The 20,814-nt window shown below is 40.0% G+C and overlaps 1 protein-coding gene across 13 annotated transcripts in view; it reads right to left on the bottom strand.

The window, feature by feature from the left end:
- Nucleotides 1–20,814, bottom strand: part of LOC105499370 (ARF like GTPase 15) — a 437,434-nt gene that overhangs the window by 162,100 nt on the left and 254,520 nt on the right. The window contains exon 6 of one of the 13 annotated variants that reach the window (XM_071098937.1): nucleotides 18,490–20,814. This exon is cut by the window's right edge and continues 51,037 nt beyond it. The exons of the other annotated variants lie outside the window; for them this stretch is intronic. The gene's annotated coding sequence lies outside the window, so the exon portion shown is untranslated. Of the gene's footprint in view, nucleotides 1–18,489 lie in introns of those variants that run through there. 13 annotated transcript variants of the gene reach the window in all.

Below are 20,814 nucleotides of genomic sequence, written 5' to 3'. Positions count from 1 at the left end.
ACTCTGAATCAGGGAACTCTGAGTTGCAGAAAGAAGAAAAGGCAGAGCAAGGAGTTGAGGACTGTGTATAAATATCCAAAGGATTGTTTGGTAAAAAGGATCCTCCAATAGATCATTTATTCTAGTTGGGAATGAAAGAAAAGAGTGTTTTGTTTTTGTTTTTGTTTTTGCTTTTTTTTCATTTTGTTGTTTCTAAATGTAATTAGGGCTACCATCAAATAATGGGATTTTTCCTAATATAAGAAGTATACGTCATATCATGAAAACGTTCTAGGTAATGTGACAGCCTATCTTGTTGGTATCATTATCAGAGGGGTACCTAAATTTGGAAGGCAGTGAAATGATACATGGAAGATCTTGAAATCTAAGCTTCTGTAATTACAGGTCATGGAGTCTGGCAGAGAAGGAGACAAAATCAGAACTCAGATCTATGCAGATTAGCTCTCTGCCCTTCCTTTAATAGCTGCACTCTTGGAGCATCTGACTGACAGGTCTCTACCCCAATCTTTCTACTCTGACTGACCTTACATAACACGTAGGGTTATCTAATACAGCTGATGCTATTAACTTGATTAAAAATATTTGATAACTTTTAAGTCATCATAGGACAAAGCCCAATCTGTCTAAAGTGACATATTCTGGTCTACACACCTGAATTTACATGGTCTTCTACCACACTTCTCTAACTTTCCTGAGAGTGCCTCAGGTGTAACCAAGCGGGGGTGGGAAGGTGTAACACGGCTAGCAGCTGTGACACTAGGCCTTCCTCCCTGCTTGGAGAAGGCAGCTTTGCTTTTATCTCTTTCTAATATATATAGATCATGTATATACGTTTCATGTATATAGGTTCATTAAAAAAAGAACCTATATTCATTTTTTTAAAACGGCATAGCTTTAGAAAACCACTGCTTCAGATACACCAAGGCATCATGGCACCTCTAATAGTACAATTAAGTACTAACTACATGCCTTCCTGCCTTTAGACACTATTTTCACCTCATCCCTTCCTGGCAAATGCCTGTTCATATTTTGGAGCTCTAAAACAAGCACAACCTTCTCTGTTTCTTCAATTCCCGAGGCTGAATTATTTGCTCTTTCTCTTCTCCCATTCTATACATGCCTCTCTTTTCAGTACTTTATACTTTTTAAAATAGTATTAAACAAGCTCATCTTTCCCATATACAATTACCTTCCCAGAGCTAGAGGTATGCCTTACTTATCTTTTTATCAGCACACTTTGCACAGTGTTTTGGATGTAGCAGGCTTTCAATAAGGGTCTGAGTAAATGGTAGTCACTGGTTTTCAACCTGTAATCTTTGACATTCTAGGATTAGAATCTGCTAAAGATTGAGATAATTATGTAATAATAACCATGGTAATACTGTCCCGATATTTTCCAGCAACATTTTTCACAACCCTTGAATTGGAAATATGGGCTTGTGGTCAATGAGATGGGTAAAGCCTGGAAATTTCCTTTAGGAAGTGATCTCCAGATACATGATGATAGAAGTCATGGAAATTAGATTTGTCTCTCCAAGTATCAGACCACATTTCCATCATAGGGAAAGAAAACATTTACCACCACGGGCTGAGCACCATCAAGCATATTGTATATATCATTTCATTTAATACAACACTGAAAACAAATTTGCTCTATTATTTTTACTTTATAAACAATGACCATGAAACTTGGAAATATTAAAATAATTCAGGCTCTTAATAAGAGAAAATTCTAGCCTCGGAAACATGGCAAGACCCCATCTCTTAAAAAAAAAAAAAATTAGCCAGGCCTAGTGGTATGCTGTGGTCCATGATCCCAGCTACTCAGGAGGCTGAGGTGGGAGTATCGCTTGAACCAGGAGTTTGAGGCTGCAGTGAGCCATGTTCGTGCCACTGCACTCCAGTTAGGGTGACAGAGACAGAGAGTCTATCTCAAAACAAACAAACAAAAAACTCAGAAAATTCTATCTCATCACTCCTATTGCATCATGACTACTAGTTTACTCACTCATTAATTCACTCAGTCCATTTATTGATTATGAAATTTATTAAGCACATTAGATGTGCCTTTAACATACAAAAGTTTCTTGTAAGTACATAACTTGGATAGATTCCAAATATTCAATTTCCAGGTCCAAGCTGCTTTGAAATCTAGAAACAGGCCATTATTTAATTTTTTTTTTTTGAGACAGAGTCTCACTCTGTCGCCCAGGCTGTAGTGCAATGGTGCGATCTTGGCTCACTGCAACCTCCACCTCCCGAATTGAAGCAATTCTCCTGCCTCAGTCTCCCAAGTAGCTAGGATTACAGGCTCTCACCACCATGCCTGGCTAATTTTTTGTGTTTTTAGTACAGATGGGGTTTTGCCATGTTGGCCAAGCTGGTCTCAAACTCCTGACCTCAGGTGATCCATCCGCCTTGGCCTCCCAAAGTGCTGGGATTACAGGTGTGACCCACTGCACCCGGCCAAAACAGGCCATTATTTAAAGACACATTTTGAATTTAAAAAAAGGTAAATATGCAATTTTTAGGGGAAAAAACATTGTATCCCTCATACATAATATTTATAAATTATAATGTGCCCAAGATAGGAGGTTTTATATTCAGATCATTTTCTTGAGCTAGTTTAAATAACAGTTTTTTGTGTGCCTTTAAATATCGGTCTATATCTTGTTTGCAAAATTGTGACCATTAAATCTCTACAAACATTAGCCAATATCATATAACAAAACTTGGACAATTTCACAATTTTATTCCTTTTGACAAAATTTTATTTTAAACTAATTTAACAAATGTAAGGTGATTTTGGATTTAAGATTTCCCTATTGGTTTTGTTTTAAAATGCACCTCTCTGGCCATGATTTCAGCAAGCCAAATTTCACACTACACATTTTAGAAGTTTCTTCAACTCAGAACAATTGCAGTAATCCTAGTTATATCACTACGTCTTAGCTCAAGGATTTGGCTATACCACAAGTTATATAATGTTCCCAGAAATGTAATTGCTGAGAAACAGTCAAAACTTGGTTCACTGTACCTTACCTGTACCAAATATGGCATTCCTACCCCCAATACCAGTATTATAAAGTAGCTCCCTGGTCAGAAAACACAAAGCATACCTTTAATAATTGGGGGACACACACACACACACACACACACACACACACACAATTGGGCCGCCATTTGTTCTAAGTATAGTTGCATAACAAAGCTGATTGCTTTAAATGCTGGACTAAATCATGCTGATTGCTTGGAAGGCCTGACTACAAGAACACTGGAGCTAAGAACTGTATTTTCTTCATAACCTTTAGCTAAATTTGTCAAACTGAACTCCAAAATTCTCCTAAAGATTCTAGTTCTGTCTCCTATTCATTTATTGTAGATGTTAAAGTGTGACTAGATGCACGTCATATCAGATACAGATTGTTTAAACAACATGTGACGGCAATTCTATTATGTGTCAAACAGAGATTTTTGGTAATCAGGCAATCATTTACCTTAGAGCAAACAAGTTAGAAATCAAGAAGGAAAAAAAAATGCCACCTTAACATGGCTATCATTTCATTTTTGGCTGTCTAATCTTTAGGTCATAGAATGAGAGTGGGGCAGAGCTTGCCAAGGTTGTAGGTTCAGAAATGACTTAGCATCTACCTCTCAGTCAACAGAAGGCAATGAATTCCAGTCACCATTTCTCTGTACAATTCCTCAGTGGACTACAAAGAGCCAACTCACTTGAAGGAAATGCTAAAAACAGAATAAAAGAATAGTCACCATCAATTACTCTTAGTTTTCTCTTTCTGTCCTACTTGATTGGTATTTCCTGCATTACCTATGACTGCTTTCTTTCCTCGTGGAAGGGTACTTATTAGAATAAGATTATATCTGTAATAAAAAGAATAGTTCAGGCCGGGCGCGGTGGCTCAAGCCTGTAATCCCAGCACTTTGGGAGGCCGAGGTGGGTGGATCACGAGGTCAGGAGATCGAGACTATCCTGGCTAACATGGTGAAACCCCGTCTCTACTAAAAATACAAAAAACTAGCCGGGCTTGGTGGCGGGCGCCTGTAGTCTCAGCTACTTGGGAGGCTGAGGCGGGAGAATGGCGTGAACCCGGGAGGCGGAGCTTGCAGTGAGCCGAGATCACGCCACTGCACTCCAGCCTGGGAGACACAGCGAGACTCCGTCTCAAAAAAAAAAAAAAAAAAAGAATAGTTCAAAATATCTAAATTTTCACATAGTTCAGTGTTCTCATGCAGACTGGTTATAAACAGATCTATAAAAATTGACTAAATTATATATTCTTTTTGATTGAACTAGTATGTAGTAAGTCCTAGAAAGGAGAAAAGAAATAAAAGTATTAATAGTTCTTGACCATAAGGAACATACAATTGGATTAAAAATAGAATGGGTTGGGTGTGGTGGCTTACGCCTGTAATCCCAGCACTTTGGAAGGCCAAGGTGGATGGATCACTTGAGGTCAGGAGTTTGAGACCAGCCGGGCCAACATGGTAAAACCCTGTCTCTACTAAAAATACAAAAATTAGCCAGGCATGGTGGCATGTGCCTGTAATCCCAGCTACTTGGGAGGCTGAGGTGGGAGAATCACTTGAACCCAGGAGGCAGAGGTTGCAGTGAGCCAAGATCATGCCACTGCTCTCCAGCCTGGGCAACAGAGGGAGACTCTGTCTCAAAATATATAAGCAGAGAGAGAGAGAGAGAGAGAGAGAATAAAAATAGAATGAAAGTGTTTGAAAAATTAAAAAATCATGCAAAATACAAACCAGTTTGAAGGAAAAAAAGGAAAGACCAGGACATTCTATGATTAACTGCTAGATTAATGCTAGAGGCAACAGAATGTCCTAGGGATTTGGAGAGGGAGATGATCATGTTAGAATGATGGGTCAACAATTGCTGTAGAGCAATGGAATTGACTTTATTGATTTTTAAAGGAATGGCTAAATTCAGATAGGTAGATGAAGGGCAGAAGGGGAGCCACATGGTGGGAAAATGCAGGGCTTATTGGGGACAGCAAGTAAGCCAGATTGGGGCAACAGAGTTCGGTCAGGAAGGGAGTGGATGGTTAGCATGGTACGGCAGGCCAGGGCCTGATGGGGAAGGCCTGGACAGCTGTGCTCAGGAGTCTCAACACTCCCACTGAATGCTCAACATGCTCAGTCTTTATCAAGGGCTTTACATTTACCCTGTCATGCTGCAATCTCTCAGTAATCCCGGGAACTGGGACTTTGGATCAGGAGGGTCAGTGAGTTGAAGAGACTTGCTTGTTAGTGAAAGAGCCAAAATTCAACCTCAGACTCTCTGGCTCACAAAGTCAGTGGTCTTGCTGGTGGGGATATTTGAATTTCTTGAGTAAGGGAGTGAAATCAAAAATTTAGTATTCTAGGAGGTATACTCTAGCCAGCTGGTACTGAGGGACTGCATTAAACAAAACAAGTCAGAAGTAGTTCCACTGAAAGGTTCAAAATGTAAGGGAGATTGACTTGTTCATGTAAAAGAGATCAGTGGAGCTAGACTGATACTAGCATGCCAAAACAAATCAATCAATAGCTCAGTCATGCTAGTCTCTCTGTGTTGGTCTCATTCTCTCCTACTGCATGTTTCGTGTCTTCCCGCAACATGGTGGATGTGGGGCTGGGGGTGGGCAGAGAAGAAAGTAATCATCTTAGCCACAGCAGAAAAAGAGATAACCCCTACTATAACATCTTCATATAAAACCTCAGTAAAGGACTCCGCTAGACCATCGCTGTGGCCTGGAGGTAGAGTACTGACAGTGACAGCACAGCTGAATTAAAAAATTGTGGAGAGAGTTGCAGACTAAAAGAATATAGAATGATCTTCTCAGGAGACATTGAAAGAATGGATGGAAAGACAACAGTTACTCACTATAACCAGTACGCACTGAAGGCACACTGAATTACCAAGGCAGAATAAATTCTTCCATGATTGAAGACCATAAACATGGCATGGGTCATGCATTTAATTATGTTATCCTGAGTTAATTCGTTATCACATAATGGAGCTTGCGTTTTTATTCACAGATATATTAAAGTTATATGAGCATTGTGTGTCATTCTAATGATATGATGATTTCCAAATATATCCTATATCTTTCTCCTCTACTGGTTCACGTCTTGTTTTTAGAAATTACTTTAGGAAAGATGATTTCAGTTTTGTCTCCCTTTGTTTTGTTTCTGTTTTTGTTTTGAAAGGGGGTAAAGTTATGTTGCCCAGGCTAGAGTGCAGTAGCTATTCACAGGAGTAATCCCATGGCTGTTCAGCACAGAAGTTTTAACTTGCTCTATTTCCAACCTGGGCCAGTTCCCCTCTCCTTAGGCAACCTGGTGGTCACCCCTCCGTGGACACCCAATGTGCATGATGCACTACAGGCCAGAACTCCTGGGCTCAAGTAATCCTCCTGCCTCAGCCTCAAGAGTAGCTAGGACTATTGGCGCATGCCACCTCATCGGACTTATTTGTTTTTAAAATATGCTACTTTCATACTCAATTACCTTTCATCAAAATTATATACATACATACATATATATATATATATATATATATATATTTGAGATGGGGTCTCACTCTGTTGCCCAGGCTAGAGTGCAATGCCACTATCTCAGCTCACTGCAACCTCTGCCTCCTGGGTTCAAGCAATTCTCCTGCCTAGGCTTCTCAAGTAGCTGGGACGACAGGCACCTGCCACCACACCTGGCTAATTTTTGTACTTTTAGTAGAGATGAGGTTTCACCATGTTGGCCAGGCTGGTCTCGAACTACTGACCTCAAGTATCTACCCACCTCGACCTCCCAAAGTGCTGGGATTACAGGTGTGAGCCACTGGGCCTGGCCAAAATTCTGTATTTTATGATACTATATATTTCTTTCTCTCAGCCTTCCCCAAAGGAACCATTTGCCTGTTACCAGGTTGACTATGCTATAGAAAAAAAACCAAAAACCAAAAAACAAACAAACAACAACAACAACAACAACAAACAGATATTTGGGGATTACTGGCCCTGAACTGACACATTCCAGGAGATCCGAAACATCACTGTGGCCCACCAGTCAGAGCAGGGGCTAGTGGAGGTCAGGTGATCAAGGAGTTTTAGCTCAGGTCAGTCCCATAGTGGGTGCAGTGGGTCCCTGAACCCATCCTGTGGTTATTTCCCCAGTTCCAAAATGTATAATTGGAAAAAAGCTACTGAGAAACTAGCAGAATCCCTACATGGGTGGGGAATATAGAATGTTTCTTATATTAGAATCTTCTCTACCTTCCATTTTGGGTAGTAAAACAAATATCTAGTGTGTTCAGAATTAGTCCTTTGATTTCAAAAGTAACTGCCTATAATGTCTACATGTGTACCTAAGATATGGACATAGAGAAGCAAATACTATAATGCCTCTTAAATTACTTATTTTTTGTTTTAAAGACAGGGTCTTTCTCTGTCACCCAGGCTGGAGTGCAGTGGCATGATCATAGCTCACCACAGCCTCAAAATCTGTGACTCAAGCAATCTTTCCACCTCAGCCTCCCAGTAAGTCCCTCAGCTGGAACTACAGGCATGAGCCACCATGCTCAGCACTATATATACGTATCTTAAATCCATATTATCTATATTTATCTTAAATATACATTTTAAAGGATATATCTTAAAGGATATATCCTATGGTTTGGAGGTATCAAGAAAGTAAATACTCTAATTTTTTCCCTAACTTATTTTATAAGCAACTGAAAGCTAATCCAATTAAATTAATCAATGACAGGCAAACCATTTGGTGACACAGAAATTTTGTTTTTGTTGTTGTTGTTTGAGATAGGGTCTCACCCTGTTGCCCAGGCTGGAGTGCAGCGACACAATCTTGGCTCACGGCAACCTCTGCCTCCCAGACTCAAGCAATCCTCCTACCACCGCCACACCTCACTAATTGTTTTGATTTTTTTGTAGAGATGTGGTTTCGCCATATTGCCCAGGCTGGTCTCAAGCTCCTGAACTCAAGTGATCTTCCCACCAAAGCCTCCCAAAGTGCTGGGATTATAGGCATGAGCCACCACTCCTAGCCTGAAATATAAATTGTGATCTTCAGCTTGCATTTTGTTCTTCTAAACAACTTGTTTTCAATAAGAACGGGCAGACAAGTTGAAGCCACTATTTATTGGCACAGATCATTTATTGGTGTGTTCAGATGGTACTGTACTAGCCTTCCTCTTCCCCTCCATCCTCCTAGCCATGTGCAGGGAATTTTCTCTTTTTGTTGGTTAACACTCTTCCTCATCTGGATTGCCTTCAACTATGTGACAACAAAGAACTCAAGCACCAAAATAGCAGCAGCTACATATCCTCTGCATGACAGTGTAATTTCTTCTGCCTTAAGGCTGTGTCTAGCACTGAAATCACTGTCTGTTTACTTCGATCTGGTGCTACATTACAATGGGAGGGATTTAACTCTTACTTATAAATACACAAGGGAATCATCTCTCAGCTCTGTTTAGCTTAGAATTAGAGATGAAATTGTGCAGTTCTTGTTGCTGCTGAGCCAATCACTCCATTGAGCAAAAACTTACCTTCCCATTGTACTAGACAAGCAAGAATACTGTGCTGTCTCTTAAAATGCTCTGCAGTATAACTATTAGAATCAACACAGAAAATTTTTGGTGGCTAGGGAGTACCGGAAATTAATCTTGAAAGTTTCCCACTTGACTTGAATGTCTGAATGTCTGACTTTCTCTTCAGATGCTTTCTGCTAGGGAAGGAGCACTTCTGAATTAAAGAATTTTGCAAAAGAAAATTTGGCCAGGGATATTATGTGAGTGTGTCTAAAACTGGGGATTATCAACACATGCTAAGTGAATATAAGGCTTTATAAACCAGTATTTTAAAATTTCATGACCAGAAAAAGTAATCTTTAACACCATTCTCTTACCTGTGATCACTTAGTAATCTCCGTGTCTATGAAATTCTACCTCTGAAATATCTCTTCAGCTGTTCCCTTCTCTCTATTCCCAATTTTATCTTTTAGGTCCTATTATCTCTTGTCTGAATTTTTAGAAGAGTCTACTAATTTAATCCTCTGCTTCTGGTCCTTTCCCTATGTTAACTTTCTAAATTATGAATATAATATCACAATTTGGCTTAAATGTGATTTTTAACTATAAAGTAATTTAAACTGTAAGTCATATAACTAGTTTGATGATACTGTAAAGGTAGATATAAGATATTAATACTACTACACAGAGACCCATGAATGTATCCACGGTGCCTGGCACAGAATAGGCACTTGAGAAATATTTGCTTAATGAATTAGTAAGCTTTCCATTGTTGGGCTTATGAGAAGCCAACATTTATTGAGCATCTCCTTTGTGGCGTATGCATCAAGTCTCCAGCACTTGCTTGATCTTTAGCTAACCCTGTTGTTTTAATGATTTTCTCACAAAGAAACAGATGAGGCAGGTATTACTCTCATTTTAAGTATGAAGAAACTGAGGCCCTAAGAGATTATATAACTTTCTCAAAATCACAAGACTAATAAATAGCAAAGCTGGAGTTTGAAGTTAAGTCTGAATTCTTAATCACCCCTCACACTTACAACATGCAGCTCAAACTTTTTTTTCCTGTTCCTTTCTTTTAATAGTTTAACATACTATTTGATATATACAAAAGAATACATGTAACAAACATAAATTGTAGAGCCTAAAAATAAATAATAAGTATCTCAGTTTTTAAAAGTGAGCAAAAGATAAATGACAACTCACCAAACAGGCAAGTAAGCAAGTAAATGATGCTCAACATCATCTGACATTAGGGAATTGCAAATTTAAACAAAGAATACCACTACACGTTTGCTAAAACAGTTAAAATTCAAAACAGTACCACCAACAACTATTGGGTGCAAAGCAAATGGAATTCTCATTCATTGATGGTGAGAATGCAAAATGGTACAACCATATTGGAAGACAGTTTGGCAATTTCTTACAAATATGACCCAGCAATCATGCTACTAGGTATTTACTCAATTGATTTTAAAACTTACGTTCACACAAAGCCGATATGCAAATGTTTGTAGCAACCTTATATTGCTACAAAACTAGAAGTAATCAAGATGTCTTCCAAGAGAAGAACTGACTACACAAACTGTAGTACAGCTATATGATGGGATATTATTCAGTGATAAAAAGAATGAGCTATCAAACCACAAAAAGATGCATTTTGAATGTATATTGCTAAGTAAAAGAAGTCAGTCTGAAAAAGCTATATACTGTATGATTCCAATTATATGACATTCTAGAAAAAGCAAAAATATAGAAGTCAAGATCTGTGGATGCCATGGCTTCAGGGTGGGAGAGACAAATGTGTAAAACACAGGGGATTTTTTACAGAGGTGAAACTATTATGTCTGGGACTCTAAAAGCAGATGTAAGACATTAAGCATTTGCCAAAACCCAAAGAACTTTATAGCACAAAGAATAAATCTTAATGTATGCAAATTAAAAAAAATTAACTAGAAAGTTGGGGGAGCCTAAGATGAAATGCAATCTAAATATATTATAAATAATCTAACTATATTACATTATATACAACTTCCCTGAAAAGTATTGGGGTATAAAGTGCAAAGTAAGTAACTCTGGAAGAAAGTGAAGTCTGGAAGACTAACGGCAAAGGGAACTGTACATAAGAATTATTTCCCACAGGGGTATGGATTAATTTTGAAACCATTATATATGTATACTAAAATTAAACAATTGAGTAAATGGATGGTGGATAGTGTGAGCCAGGTTTCTTACTGTAAGAAAGTATCTTTCTTACTGAGAGATTGCAGATAAGCAAGGGTAAAAATGCTAGAAAGATCCTTATGGGAATGAATTAGAGCTGAAGACCTCAGTATGAACTCATATTTAGTTTAATATACAGAGGATTACATATAAAAATGTTTTTATATGTATATACATGGGCCAGCACACACACATGCGTGCGCACACACACACACACACACACGCACACACACAGAGCTTGCTCTATCAGCTGAGGTCTAGAAGCAATAATACCCCAGTAGCACACAGGGCACGCAGATCTTGGTTTCTGATTCCATTTTCCAATGAAAGGAACCAGGGCTTTTTCAATAAAAGGCTGATCCTGTGTCTGCAGCAAGAAATACCCAAGATGAGTGTGGAGCCTCTTACAGTGCCAGAGTTAGGAAGAGTCAAAAGAAAAAAAATCAACTACAACCACACAATGATGAGGCTACGTCAAAGGGACGTAGGAGCTAACTAAAAGAACATCCCATGCCAAAAATGGAACAATCTGAGCAATAAAATAACAGAGTACTGAATTATAATCCAAAGTATAAACCAGGCTTGATGGCACACATCTATAATCCTAGCTACTTGGCAGGCTGAGGCAGGAGGATCCCTGGAAACCGGGAGTTTGAGACTAGGAGCAATATAGCAAAACTGCATCTCAAAAACAAACAAACAAACAAACAAAACCCCAAAACAAAACAAACAGAAAACAAAGTATAAAATAAATGTCCATGAGTCTCTACTGACATAAGTAAATAATTGAATAAATCAACAAATAAATGAGGTAGAAGAGATAAACCTACTATGTAGAAAAATTCCAAATAATTCCAAATAATTTATGTAGATATTCTACCCAAAAGGCAGTAAAGCATAACTACTGTCTAAGTATGGCTGTACATATTGACCTGTTTCCAAACAGTAGAGTATGATAAAGGAAAAAAAAAAAAAAAAAAGAGTGGCTCTAGAGTGGAGAAACTTGACAAACATTACCTCAAGCAGGTGATCAAAGTTTATATCAACAGTGATAAGTCATGTTGATAGTATATACCCTTGATATGATATGATGTGGCACTGTACCTCTGGGATCTTCCTTCTAAGTGTAATCATGAGAAAAACATCAGACAAATTCCTATTGAGAGGCACTCTATAAAATACCTGACCAGTGCGCCTCAAAACTGTCAAGGTCATCAAAGACAAGGAAAGTTTGAGAAGCTGTCATAGCTAAGTGAGGCCTAAGGAGATGTGAAAACTAAGTGTAATGTGGTATCCTGTATGGGATCCTGGAACAGAGAAAAGCATACATAAAAACTAAGGAAATCTGAATAACATATGAACTTTAGTTATAAGCAATGTATCAATATTGGTTCATTAATTGTAATAAATGGCCCCCAACTCTTAACAGAGGAAAATGGGTATGGGATATACAAAACAGTCTGTACTATCTTTGTAATAATTCTGTATATCTAAAGTCATTCTAAAATAGAGTTTATTTAATAATAAATAACTAGCTATGAATGTACCACCCAATTACAAACCAGAATATTACCTGTAACCTACACTCAACCTCTGTGCTCCTTCTTCCCCCCTACTTCCTGTACCCCTCCCCCACTTAAATAAATCACTATCCTGAATGTTGTACTTAATATCGTTCCTTGTTTTAGCACAGTTTTATTACACATGTATGCATATATACCTTTAGAGAGTTTGCTTATTTTTGAGCTTTATAAAAATGGTACTGTACTATCTTCTGAGACTTGCACCAGTGGATTATTTATAAGAAAATTTATTGTGGCACTCTTTATGAAAGAAAAATCTGGAAACAAAGCAAATATCCCAGACAAATAAGTAATGGTATAGTTGCACAATGAAATATTACACAAAAGTGAAAAATATAAACTACATTCAACAAAATGGATGAGCTTTAGAGAAAGAATACTAGACGAGAAAAGGTAAAGGTTTTTTTTACTTAATTTTTTATTTTATTTTATTTTTTTGAGATGGAGTTTCACTCTTGTTGCCCAGGCTAGAGTGCAATGGCGTGATCTCAGCTCACCACAACCTCCACCTCCCGGGTTCAAGCCATTCTCCTGCCTCAGCCTCCCGAGTAGCTGGGATTACAGGCATTCATCACCACGCTTGGCTAATTTTGTATTTTTAGTAGAGATGGAGATTCTCCACGTTGGTCAGGCTGGTTTCAAACTCCTGACCTCAGGTGATCCACCTGCCTCAGCCTCCCAAAGTGCTAAGATTAAAGGCATGAGCCATGGCACCCGGCCAGAGAAAAGGTAAAGGTTTTAATCTGATGCAAAAGGCCCGTTGCCAAATGGCCACAACCTACCTCATCTATCTCACTTCACCAAATCTATATCCAGCCACACGAAACTTCTCCCTGTGACCTAAACATTCCACGCTCTTGGACACCCACTTAGCTTTTATTTTTTTAAGAAGGCATGTTGTGATACAATTCATATACCACACAATTTATGCATTTAAAGAACACAGTTCAGTGCCTCTTAGTACATTCAGAGTTTTGTGACAATCACCATAATCAATTTTAGAATATTTTTATCACACTACAAAGAAACATCATAATCATTGGCAGTCAAATCCCATTTCTTGCCAATCCCTACCCTCTCCCTGGCCTTAGGCAACTACCAATTTACTTTTCATGTCTATGGATTTTCCTTTTCTGGACATTTCATCTGCAGTAAACGGCATAGTATGATAGACTTTCTTCACTTAGCATAATGTTTCCAAGGTTCATCCATGTTGTAACATGTATCAGTTGCATCATTCTTTCTTTCTTTTTTTTTTTTTGGAGATGATTCTTGCTCTATTGCCCAGGCTGGAGTGCAGTGGCATGATCTCGGCTCAATGCAACCTCCATCTCCTGGGTTCAAGCGATTCTCCTGTCTCAGCCTCCCAAGTAGCTGGGATTACAGTCATATGTCAACATGCCCAGCTAATTTTTGTATTTTTAGTAGAGATGAGGTTTCACCATGTTGGCTAGGCTAGTCTCAAACTCCTGAACTCAGGTGATCTTCCCGCCTTGGCCTCCCAAAGTGCTGGGATTATAGGCATGAGCCACCACACCTGGCCTATCATTCCTTTTTATTGCCAAATAACATGCCATTGTATGATTATACTCACTTGCCTTTGTACATCCAGTTTCTTCTGTCACTGGCAGTTTTTTCTTGCTCTCCGTTTGTCAAGTTCCTATTCACCCTTCAATGCCCAGATCAGAGATTACTTCCCTAACTCCCATGGCCCTCTATTGACATATTATTACACTTGTCACATTGTATTATAATTACCATGTGTATTTCTCCTCCTCCACCCACTAGTGAACTGTGGGCTCCCCAGGTGCGGGCACAAAGCTTTGGGCATCTTTGGGTTCATGGCAGTTATCAGAATTTGACCAACTATATCTACTCAACAAATGTTTATTGAATTAGTGAACGAGTAGGTTTTCTCACATTTGTCAATTTCACACTTATTATACAAAAGGAGTATGCATAGTGTAGAAAGTGTGTGCAACAGTGCAGGGTTACTATGGTCTCAAATCTGGGCTCACATATGAGTTCTGCTTTTGATAACTCAGTGGTCTTGGGTAAGCTGCTTAATCAGTCTAAGTTCCATCTGAAACATGGGGATAATATCACACTCATATGGTTACTGAATTTAATAAGTTATGTTTGTAAAGAGTTTAACCCAATAGTGGTAGCCATTATTATCACCAACAATAAAAGCCATTAACAGAAGGGTTGGGGAAGGGGTGGGGACCTTTAAGAAGTCTGATCCAGGCCGGACACAGCGGCTCACACCTGTAATCCCAGCACTTTGGGAGGTCGAGGCGGGTGGATCACCTGAGATGAGGAATTTGAAACCAGCCTGGCCAACATGGTGAAACCTTGTCTTTACTAAAAATAAAAAATTAACTGGGTGTGGTGGCGTGCCCCTGTGGTACCAGCTACTCGGGAGGCTGAGGCAGGAGAATCACTTGAACCCAGGAGGCAGAGGTTGCAGTGAGCCGAGATCGTGCCACTGCACTCCAGTCTGGGTTACAGAGTAAAACTCTGTCTAATAAAAAAAAAAAAAAAAAAAAAAAAAGAAGTCTGATTCAAATTCTTAATTTTACAAATAAAGAAACCAACACCTTGTGGGGTTAGGGGGGATGCTGGAGGCCACTTAAGGAGGGAGCATGGTGTAACGGAATAATCACATACCATGTAGCACAACATAGCTGATTTTTGAATCATAGCTCTGCCTTTTAATAACTGCATATCCTTGGGCAAATCACTGTTTTCCAAACATCAATTCCCTCCTGAGTATATGGGGGAGTACAAATACCTAGCTCACAGATCAGCTTCGTGAAATAAATGAGAAACTGCTTACGTAGTAGGCTTTTGGTAATAGTCAAGAACACAAACATACACACATGTGCACAAAAATACATGAACACACACATACAAACAGAATAATGCAATAACAAATTAATAAACTGGAAGAAAGAAAAGTTTTAGAAAGAAAAATATATAGTCTAATGAAAAAAGAGGATAGAAATCACCTTAAAAGGAAGATTAAATTTTGGGAAAAGTGATTTATAGTCAGCCTGCAGTAGGAACAGCATCTTATAAATATCAGTGGGTAAAGTAATGTGGGATCTTTAGGAATAAAAGATGTTTATAAAATTAATCATTGTTCATCTTGCTCTCTCTCCGAACTGGCTTATTTTAAACTTTCTAGTATTTTCTGTCTGATATTCCTGGAGCAGAGCTGAAGAAATAAATGTTCTTTCTGAAGCCTCTAAAAATAGTCCATCAACATGATTTTCCTTCAAAAATGAAAACCATAAGACTGGTAACATATTTAGAGGTGATGGGGCAGGTTTTAACACACAACTGTGCCATTGTTTAAAAAGTACCATCATGTTCTTTTCCTTAGGATGTATTTGTCCATTCACTAAACATTATAAATGTAGTAGCATAGTCAAATTGTAATAACCCACAGAAGTTGTACAGCACCATTTAAAGCATACTATGGATGGGGCATAAGTAGCTCATGCCTGTAATGTCAGCACTTTGGGAAACTGAGGTGGGAGGATTGTTTGAGCCCAAGAGCAGTCTGGGCAACATAATGAGACCTAGTCTCCACAAAAAAATATGTAAAAATTAGCTAGGCAAGGTGGTATGCACCTGAGGTTACCTCCAGCTACTCTGGAGGCTGAGGTGGGAGGATGGCCTGAATCTGGGAGGTTGAGGCTGCAGTGAGCCATGGTTGCACCTCTGCACTTCACTGCAGACTGGACAACAGAGTGAGACTCTGTCCCTGCCTAAAGAATAAAGTAAAGTAAAACAGTATGGGCCCAAAAATAAATAAATGATCCCAAAATTTGATAATATATAAAGATCTCAAGAAACTGTGAAGAAATCACAGTGGCATTTTACCTCTGTCTCCACTAATTTACTGGTTCCTTTTTTTTTTTTTTTTTTTTTCCTATTTCAGACTACTTTTTTTTTTTTTTTTTTTTTTGAGACAAAGTCTTGCTCTTATCCCCCAGGCTGGAGTGCAATGGCACAATCTGGGCTCACTGCAACCTCTGCCTCTCAGGTTCAAGCGATTGTCCTGCCTCAGCCTCCTGAGTAGCTGGGATTACAGGCACCTGCCACCATGCCCAGTTAATTTTTGTATTTTCAGTAGAGATGAGGTTTCACCATGTTGGCCAGGCTGGTCTCGAATTCCTGACCTCAGAAGATCTGCCCGCCTCGGCCTCCCAAAGTGCTGGGATTACAGGTGTGAGCCGCCGTGCCTGGCCAAGTCTGATTTTTTAAAAGATCCCTCACACTTCTTTTTTTTCCTCCAAATTTGTAGCTTGGCTGTTTTACATGAATTAAGTATTAAATAAACAAGTATTTGTTGAATCTTACTTTATACCAGTCATTGTTTTAGCAACTGGGACCAAAATAAATGGAGATCCTCCTCTCCAGGAGCTTGTGTTCTCATGAACTGTGATAAACAGCAAACAAACAAATGAATATGTAATATGTGAGAAGGAAATACATGCTATGAAGAAAAAGTCTTGAAAACAGCAAGAGAGTGAGCTCTGGGGAAATCTGGGCAGAGGGAAAAGCACAAAAGCTCCGAGGTAAGATTACCCTTGTCAGGTTCAAGGAGCAGAAGAGGGACAGTGTGGCTGGAGCTGAGGGAGCGACAGGGAGAGAGCTGGGAGATGAAGTCCAGGAAGTGGTGGAATCCAGATCAGATAGAGCTTTTGCTTTTCCCCATGGGAGCCATAGGAGAGTCTTGAACAGAGGAGTGATATCATCTAACTACAGTTTCAAGGCTCCCTCGGGTTACCGTGAGAGAATAGCATATAGAGAAGCGAGGGGGAAGCAGGGAGAACTTTCAAGACCTTTGCTGTTGCACATGAGGAGTGATGATGGAAGCACTGGGGCTGGTGAGACGTCATTAGGTTCTGAATACAGTTTGAAAGGATAATTTTAATTGCACACCCTTGTTCCATTGGTCACAACATGTTCCCTTTTTAAATTGCAGTCTAAAAGCCACCTTCTCCAAGAAAGGCTTTAAATAACCTAATGGTCTCCAAGCCACTTATATAAACCCTTCTATTTTTCCTTAATCCGTACCTGCAAATTGCTTTTTTTCTTGTATAGACTAAAGGTCATTGGTGTCTTCGCCTAATAGAAACACACGAATTAAGTCAGCCAAGTGATATAACATGGCTACTTCCTAAGAAATGACAGTGGAGTAGGCTTAAAAGGCTCATCAGTCTAGAACACTCTTGTCTGATTAGGGCCTCCATTCCAACAAGATCTTCACTGTGAAGTGAGACAACCTGGAGAATACAAAGTGATCAGAACTCATCTTGTGGGTCCTCTGGTGTTTTTCCAATTTTTCATTCAACATAGTGCATGGGCTTCGATGTTCAAGTGACAGCTTAACCAGTTGTATTTAAATAATGGCATGAACCTGTTCATCACTTGGTTAGAAGACCAGGATGGATTGGCATTATGGCATTTATACAAAAACTACAGAGACAGAAAACAATATTTGAGAAAACGTGAGAAAGAATACAGAAAGGTCTGGAAAGATATACACAAAAGTTTCAATGGTTACCTCTACCGAGTGGCAGTTGGAACCAGGATGAGAAAGCAGGGTGATTGAAGGACACTTTGCTTGATAGTAATGTACAACCTACTTTTGAGAATAAATTATTCTTATTGTGTAGTTAACGTTTGAAAGGGTCCATTTTAGTTATTTGGCTCCTACAGCACAATTGAGGTAGATGGAATTCCATAATGTGTAAAAAAAAAAAAAAGTTTTATTGAGCATTAATGCTTGTATTTCATATTCTACTTATAACAAAATATTGGAAATAGTTAAAAAGTTCCTTTCCTAGCTGATATTTAGATTCATGAAAGGAACACTGGCTACTCACAACATTTTGGACCATTGGTGATAATGAATATCAATTTTCTTAATAACTGATACCCTCTATAACGTTCTATACTGATATGGTTTGGCTGTGTTCCCACCCAAATCTCATCCTGAATTCCCACATGCTGTGGGAGGCACCCAGTGGGAGGTGATTGAATTATGGGCACTGGTCTTTCCTGTGCTGTTCTCATTACAGTGAATGAGTCTCCTGAGATCTGATGATTAAAAAAAACAAAACAAACAAACAAAAACAAGCCCAGGTGCAGTGGCTCACGCCTATAATCCCAGCACTTTAGGAGGCTGAGGTGGGAGGATCACGAGGTCAGGAGTTCAAGACCAGCCTGGCCAACATGGTGAAACCCCTGTCTATTAAAAATAAAAAAATTAGATGGGCATGGTGGCGCATTCCTGTAATCCCAGCTACTCAGGAGGCTGAGGTAGGAGACTTGCTTGAACTGGGATCCAGGAGGCGCAGGTTGCAGTGAGCCCAGATCCTGCCACTGCACTGTGGCCTGTGCTACAGAGCGAGACAGTGTCTCAAAACAAACAAACAAACAAAAACAATCAAACAAAAACCACGGGAGTTTCCCAATGGGGTTTCCCTGGACAAACTCCCTTTTTGCCGACTGCCATCCATGTAAAATGTGACTTGCTCCTCTTTGCCTTCTGACATGATTGAGGACTCCCCAGCCATGTGGAATTGTAAGTTCAATTAAAGCTCGTTTTCTACCCAGTCTCAGGTGTGTCTTTATCAGCAGAGTGAAAACAGACTAATAATACAGCAAATTGGTATCAGTAGAGTGGGGCATTGCTGAAAAGATACCTGAAAATGTGGAAGGTGACTCTTGTTATGTTTTAGCAAAGAGACTGGCGGCATTTTGCCTCTGCCCTAGAGATTTGTGGAACTCTGAACTTGAGAGAGATGATTTAGAGTGTCTGGTGGAAGAAATTTCCGAGCAGCAAAGCATTCAAGAGGAGACTTGGGTGTTGTTAAAAGCATTCAGTTTTAAAAGGGAAATAGCAAAAAAGTCTGAAAAATTTGCAGCCTGACAATGTGATAGAAAAGAAAATCCCATTTTCTGAGGAGAGATTCAAGCCGGCTGCAGAAATTTACATAAGTAATGAGGAGCCAAATGTTAATCCCCAAGACAATGGGAAAAATGTCCCCAGGGCATGTTGGAGGTCTTCACGACAGTCCCTCCCATCACAGGCCCAGAGGTCGAGGAGGAAAAAGTGGTTTCGTGGGCCAGGCCCAGGGTGTCCCAGCTGTGTGCAGCCTAGGGACTTTGTGCCCTGTGTCCCAGCCACTCCAGCTGTGGTGGAAAGGGGCCAACGTAGATCTCAGGCTGTGGCTTCAGATGGTGCAAGCCCCAACCCTTGACAACTTCCACATGGTGTTGAGCTTGTGGGTGCAAAGAAGTCAAGAATTGAAGTTTGGGGCTGGGCATGGTGGCTCACACCTGTAATCCCAGCACTTTGGGAAGCCAAGGTGGGTGGATCCCCTGAGGTCAGGAGTTCAAGATAAGCCTGACCACCATAGTGAAAACCCATTTCTACTAAACAATACAAAACTACCCGGACATGGTGGTATATGCCTGTAATCCCAGCTACTTGGGAGGCTGAGGCAGGAGAATTGCTTGAACTCAGGAGGTGGAGGTTGCAGTGATCCTAGATTGCGCCATTGCACTCCAGCCTGGGCAACAAGAGCGAAACTCCATCTCAAAAAAAAAAAAAAAAGAAGAAGAATTGATGTTTGGGAATCTCCACCTAGATTTCAGAGCATGTATGAAAATGCCTGGATGCCCAGATAGAAGTTTGCTGCAGGGGCAGGGCTCTCATGGAGAACCTCTGCTAGGGCAGTGCAGAAGGGAAATGTGGGGTTGGAGTCCCCACACAGAGTCCCTACTGGGGCACCGCCTAGTGGAGCTATGAGAAAAGGGCCACCATCCTCCAGACCCCAGAATGGTAGATCCTCTGACAGCTTGCACCACACGCCTGGAAAAGCCACAGACACTCAATGCCAGCCCATGAAAGCAGCCAGGAGAGAGGCTGTACCCTGCAAAGCCACAGGGGCAGGGCTGCCCAAGACTATGGGAACCTACCTCTTGCATCAACGTGACCTGGATATGACACGTGGAGTCAAAGGAAATAATTTTGGAGCTTTAAGATTTGACTGCCCCACTGGATTTCAGACTTACAAGGGGCCTGTAGCCCTTTTGTTCTGGCCAATTTCTCCCATTTGGAATGGCTGTATTTACCCAATGCTTGTACCCCCGTTGTACCTAGGAAGTAACTAACTTGCTTTTGATTTTACAGGCTCATAGGTAGAAGGGGCTTGCCTTGTCTCAGATGAGGCTTTGGACTGTGGACTTTTGAGTTAATACTGAAATGAGTTAAGACTTTGGGGGGCTGTTGGAAAGGCATGATTGGTTTTGAAATGTGAAGACATGAGATTTGGGAGGGGCCCAGGGCAGAATGATATGGTTTGGCTATGTCCCCACCCAAATCTCATGTTGAATTCCCATGTGTTGTGGGAGAGACCCGGT

This window comes from Macaca nemestrina, chromosome 6 (genome assembly GCF_043159975.1).
Source record: "Macaca nemestrina isolate mMacNem1 chromosome 6, mMacNem.hap1, whole genome shotgun sequence".
NCBI classification, from domain to species: domain Eukaryota; kingdom Metazoa; phylum Chordata; class Mammalia; order Primates; family Cercopithecidae; genus Macaca; species Macaca nemestrina.
The sequence above is the reverse complement of the archived record's forward strand: the minus strand, read 5'-3'. Positions and strand labels throughout refer to the sequence as shown.